Raw genomic sequence first — 6,412 nt, forward strand, 5'->3', positions numbered from 1 at the left:
AGTTCATAAAGTTAACATAAGTATAAGTAAATGCATTTGAAATTAAATACAAATTTTACTTTTCAGGATTCCAATTCAAAAAGATCTACAAGCTTGTAGATCTGCTATTTTTGCTACTTTTGTGTGACATAGAATGTCCCGACAGTAGGCCTATATGCAATGTGGCCCTCTGAATTGAGTGTGGAAATATAGTGGCCCTCTCCATCATCAAAGTTGCATCACCCCTGCTCTACGTCATACTCTACAATGAATGATGTAATGATGTAATGATACAACAGGGGTCGACATTACTGTAAGGCTTATCCCACTTGTCCTGACAAGTAATACATCATTGAGGACCAGTCCATTAAATAAAAAATCTGGGGGAGGACCCCCAGACCCCCCGCTTGGGGGTTGTGGTCAGTGCATTCAATCATACAGAGATATTCACTTTTAAGTAATGAATGGTTATTATTAAAGATGGGTCTTACATTCAGTCATCAAATCAATTTCTGTAGGCCTACTTTTAGCGGTTTAATGGGTGAAATTGTACCCATCACTTTCTAATGCTAGTACAGCAAGCCGAATAAAAGTGTCAAACTCACAAAAAAAGCTTTGTTGTAAACCCTTTCCAGTGAAAGTGTATAATGTTTATTTTGCAATGTTGACATTGACAATGCAATGTTATATATTGGTGTGTGGGTTGTGTGACGGTGTGAGTTCTAGCTCCAATTTTCTATTGGAACACAATTGAATACTGACAAAAACCTGACCAGTCTTGCTTAACAACTTGAGCCCTATATCCTTGTACGCCCTAGCCCTGTATACTGATTATTATAGACTGATATGTGTGATAGTGTGTGACCTTGTGTTTGTATTCTACATAGTGCAGGCTATTTGTATATGTGTAAACTATTGTATACTGTTGTTCATTATTGGTGGTGCTTCTGTGATGTTATTTCTTCCCTTTGTATTGCTGTATTCTACAGGCTACTTTTCCTACTCTGTATCAGTAACTCTGTAACTCTAACTGCTGTGCTGCTTCTTGACAACCCAGAGGGATCAATAAAGGTCTATCTAAGTATACTTAGTTGTATGATGAAGTGACATCATTTATGTTTATTGATTTCTCAATTTGACAAAAAAAATATGTGTTACCCCAAGAAAAAAAAGGCAGTCGGGCCGGTCGGCAGGAGGGCGGACCACTTCTGGGGCCCACCTTTCTTGAATGATCAATGGAGAAGCACATAAGAACAACATCAGTGTCTGGGTAAGAAAATGCAGGACGCAGTCTGTCACAGTCCTCACCACCGGCTGTGTTGAAAAGCTGTAGGTCAACCGTTTTTTGATCCACTTCAATGTCAAAGACATCAAACACTGTAGGTACATAATCTGATAAGTAGTCCTTACTGAACACAATGAGCAGACACGTCTTCCCACTGCCTGGATCTTCCACTGCGACCAGCTTCTTCCTAATTGCTGCCATAGCCTATGATCAACAGTAGCGGAGCAGATAAGTGCTACGATCTTTCAATTTATGATAAAAGCGTGAAAATTGGCATGAGCAGTCTCCATGAGTCACTTGACAAGAAAATTGTCTGAGGCATTTGTAATTTCAAGATGGCGGCCATTTTTCAAGATGGCCGACACCTTAGTGGGCAGTTAAGTGATATGATGGTTTATTTGGTGATACAAGCATGAAAATTGGCAAGAGCAGTCTCTGTGGGTCACTTGACAATAGGCCACCCACCGCTACTTGAAATTTCAAGATGGCGGCCATTATTCAAGATGGCCAACACTTTAGTGGAGCAATTAAGTTATATAATGGTTTATTTGGTGATACAAGCATGAAAATTGGCATGAGCAGTCTCTGTGGGTCACTTGACAATAGGCCACCGACAGCCACTTGAAATTTCAAGATGGCGGCCATTTTTCAAGATGGCCAACACTTTAGTGGAGCAATTACGTTATATAATGGTTTATTTGGTGATACAAGCATTAGAATTGGCATGAGCAGTCTCTGTGGGTCACTTGACAATAGGCCACCCACAGCTAATTGAAATTTCAAGATGGCGGCCATTTTTCAAGATGGCCAACACTTTAGTGGAGCAATTAAGTTATATAATGGTTTATTTGGTGATACAAGCATTACAATTGGCATGAGCAGTCTCTAAGGGTTGCTTGACAAGAAAACACTCCCAGCCACTTTTCAAAATTTCTATTTTCAAGATGGCCGCCCCCTGGATCCTCAAAAGATACATTTTCTCATAGAAATGTATGTTTTTTTTTCATTAAGGACAATTATACGATTATTGCTATTATGCTAAAGAACAACTTTTAACACATCACAATACAGTTGTGTTGATTTGTTGAACATAGATAGATTAGATAAGAGTGAATATCTGCACTACCCCTTTCAGGGGCCCTGATCCAGCCCCTCTTTGACTTTGCGTGCACCTCTTGGTATTCCAACATCTCGATGTCACTGAAGACTAAGCTTCAGCTTCAAACCTCCCAAAACAAACTGATTCGGCTACTCCTCGGACTGGGGCCCATGACCCACCTTTCTCCCACCCATTTTGCCTAGGCTGGCTCAGGTCAGAAGACAGGACTAAACAACTAAAAATTAGATTGGTCTTCAAAATTGTAAAGCAATATACTGATATGCCCCCTATTCCCGCATATCTGAGTAAATACCTCCAAAAAGTTAGCGACACCCACAGTCACAAAAGCGTCACAGGAGCGTTTTTGTTTTGTTGTCTGTTGTTGTTTTCTTCTGTGAGTGTTGTCTGTTTTTTTGTTTTGTTTTGATGTTGTTTATATCTTACTCAACTTATCCTTTTTCTTACTGATATTAGTCCATCCTGTTAATTACTTTCTTCACTGTTTGGAGATAGGCCTACTCTGTTTTTTCGCTTATTTGCTTCAGTAAATGTCTGTACTACCTATGAGTATGTAAAAGAACAAAAACGAATAAACAAAAAGTAAAAAAAAAAAAAAAAGAGGGAGCGTTAACAATGATCTGGAACCATCCACCCATAAAACAAACATGGGCAAATTCTCCTTCTACAGCACTGCCACCCAGGTTTGGAATAGTGTAACCCCATCCCTCAAAAAGTGCAGTTCGCTGTGCTCATTCAAAACAGCCCTGAAAATTCACCTTTCAGGAGGCCAAAAAAGGAGGTATACTATTTTTCCCGTTAGACAGACACCCCCCCCCCCCTTTTTGTACATATAGCTTTATTATATTTTTTCCCCCTGCTTTTTTTATTTTTTGTTTGTACATAGTGCTATCTTTTTCTATATTTTTGTATTGATATTTGAACTGTGGTGCCAGTGCCACTATATATGACTATGAATTGAATACCAAGGACCTCATTGGAAACAAGATCGCAAGGACTTTTTTGAACGGACCTTTTAGACAAAGTATTTTAAATGTAACTGTGCTGTTTTACATTTTTGCCTAATCAAATATTCAACCAATCAACCAATCAATCAATGACCTGCTACAACAAAGCCTAAGGTTCGAAGTGTCCCTGAACAAGACACTTAAACCCTAACTGCTTCCCCCTCCGCATTCCCCCACGAGATGAAGAAAGATAATAAAAAAGAAAAGAAAATGAATGGAATGTCCTTCCACAGGTCTTGAGAGCTGGAACGGAAAAAGGTCAGCCTCTGTGGATTTTTTAGAGCCACTTACAAACATTACTGTTTAAACAAGCATTTGTGGAATGTCTTAGGCTGGAGGAGGCAGAGGAGGTGGAGGAGGAGGAGGAGGAGGACATTTTTAAGAACCACTTGTGGAATATCTTAGATGTGTTTCAATCAGAAACACTCTCGTCTTAGTAGATAAAGAACCATTTATTGCCACAAATGGAATACAGTTAAGCTTGGCGTTAAAGCTCCGCTCTTGGGAGAATATTCACTGAATTTAGTCGAAGCAGCCTGCTAAGCATATATTCAGAGAATGCTTAAGCAAATCCCCCATAGGGATACAATATCAACAATAAGCAATACATTGACATATTAGTTAGAATTAGCAGATATACATGATAAACACAAGTATTTGAGCCTATAAAGATTTTAAACAGCAGATATACATGATAACCACAAGTATTTGAGCCTAAGCCAGACTCTAAACAAAGCAGATATACATGATAATCACAAGTATTTGAGCCTAAGCAGACTCTAATCAAAAGGTGGAGGCTGGGGTGGAGGAGGAGCTAGCAAAATGCATTGGTTCAGCAACCAAGAAAGACCTAGAGAATATGAAGCCGTATTTATAGGAACCTCTTTGCTCAAGCGTGAGCTGTGATTGGATAATGAGTGTGTGATGTAATGACCAGCTGGGCTGTGAATGGGGAATAGAAAGCTGATGTTCACATCAGCTGACTGACTGCTGGTTACAGCTTTGGCGTGCACGACTTCCGTGTCCTGCATGAACTAACGCTATGCTTCATTTCAATCAGAAACACTCTCGTCTTAGTAGATAAAGAACCATTTATTGCCACAAATGGAATACAGTTAAGCTTGGCGTTAAAGCTCCGCTCTTGGGAGAATATTCACTGAATTTAGTCGAAGCAGCCTGCTAAGCATATATTCAGAGAATGCTTAAGCAAATCCCCCAAAACCAATAAATGCATACTCTCTGGTTTCAGCCGAGCGGCAGCTAGGATACTCAGAGAGTGCATAACAGAAATCCCCCCCAACACACGGAAGCCAACGCCAAGCCTAAAAAACGCCTTTATCAGTCATCCTACAATTAATGAGATATATACTGTGTGTATTCAACAGCCATGTTGATCCTGTACTTCAGGAGTGCTTTAAATGCAAGCATACATTTGTGTGTTCAACAGCCCTGTTGATTCCTGAGCTTCAGGAGTTCCTCAGCATTTGATTGTTAAGCTAAACTAAACAAATGCAAGCATGCATCTTAAGACTATGTGTTCAACAGGCCTGATGAATGCAGAAACCTGTTGATTCCTGAACTCAGGAGTCCTAGACGGTATCGTAAAGCGATGCCCACTGCTATGTTGCACCGCGAATAGGATTCGAAAAGGACATTCTATTTCTTTTTAAAGAAATCGGATATATATAAATATATATGTATGAGGTCATCCTATGATGAATGATAACTAATGTTTATCATTCATGATAAATAAAGTGTACTAACTATGTGTAACAGCAGCTTGCTGTGGACCTCAGCATTTGATTGTTAAGCTATACTAAAAGAATGCAAGCATGCATCTTAAAATGAGGTCATCCTACAATTAATGACGTATATATACACTATGTGTGTGTTCAACAGCCATGTTGATCCTGTACTTCAGGAGTGCTTTAAATGCAAGCATGCATTTGTGTGTTCAACAGCCATGTTGATCCTGTACTTCAGGAGAGCTTTAAATGTAAGCATACATTTGTGTGTTCAACAGCCATGTTGATCCTGTACTTCAGGAGAGCTTTAAATGTAAGCATACATTTGTGTGTGCAACAGCCATGTTGATCCTGTACTTCAAGAGAGCTTTAAATGTAAGCATACATTTGTGTGTTCAACAGCCATGTTGATCCTGTACTTCAGGAGAGCTTTAAATGTAAGCATACATTTGTGTGTTAAACAGCCAAGTTGATCCTGAGCTTCAGAAGTTCCTCAGCATTTGATTATTAAGCTAAATTAAACAAATGCAAGCATGCGTCTATGTGTTCAACAGCCTGATGAATGAACCCATGCCATTGCCAACCACTTTTGAATGCAGACTCTATTTAACCGTCTCCTCATACAGTACATGCCACTCATTGCTTTTCAGCAACTTCAAGTTTAAGCCTAGACCAATGTAGCTGCACCAATGCAATGCGGAAATGAGTGAGAGGTATACAGCTGCGCAGCAGTCCACATCTTTTGTAGAGGAGACAGAGCCGGGCCGTGAACCATGACCTTGGCTTTCCCTTGTCGGTCAGGAAGAACATTAGTCTTGCCTCGCCAGAGGACGTCTTTGCAGATACTGGATCATGGAGAACAGAGACAAAACATGGTTTTAGTTAGGGTTAGGGTTAGAAATTATGACGTTGGCACCTTTCCCCCCCCTGTCTGATTTACAGTGTTTAAGAGTTTAAGATGTTAAGTTCATCCTACAAAAGTGTGAAACTATGTGTAGCAGCAGCATGCTGCAGACCTCAGAAATTAATTAATCAAGCTAGACTAAATTAAAGAGTGTAAAATGTAATAACTATATGCAGCAGTAAGCATACTGTGGACCTTACCCATCACGCACAGATAAAGAAATGCAATACAAAACAGAATCATACTACCCAATCAGTGCAGTGGAACCCAGCCAACACTTTCAGCAGCATACTTATGCCTGATGTCAATCTCAGATACGTAGATAGCGATCCACAAAAGCTTCAAGTTCCACAAGCATGCAGAACACCACCTAGA

This window comes from Gymnoscopelus microlampas, assembly GCF_963454915.1.
Source record: "Gymnoscopelus microlampas genome assembly, chromosome: 5".
NCBI lineage: Eukaryota > Metazoa > Chordata > Actinopteri > Myctophiformes > Myctophidae > Gymnoscopelus > Gymnoscopelus microlampas.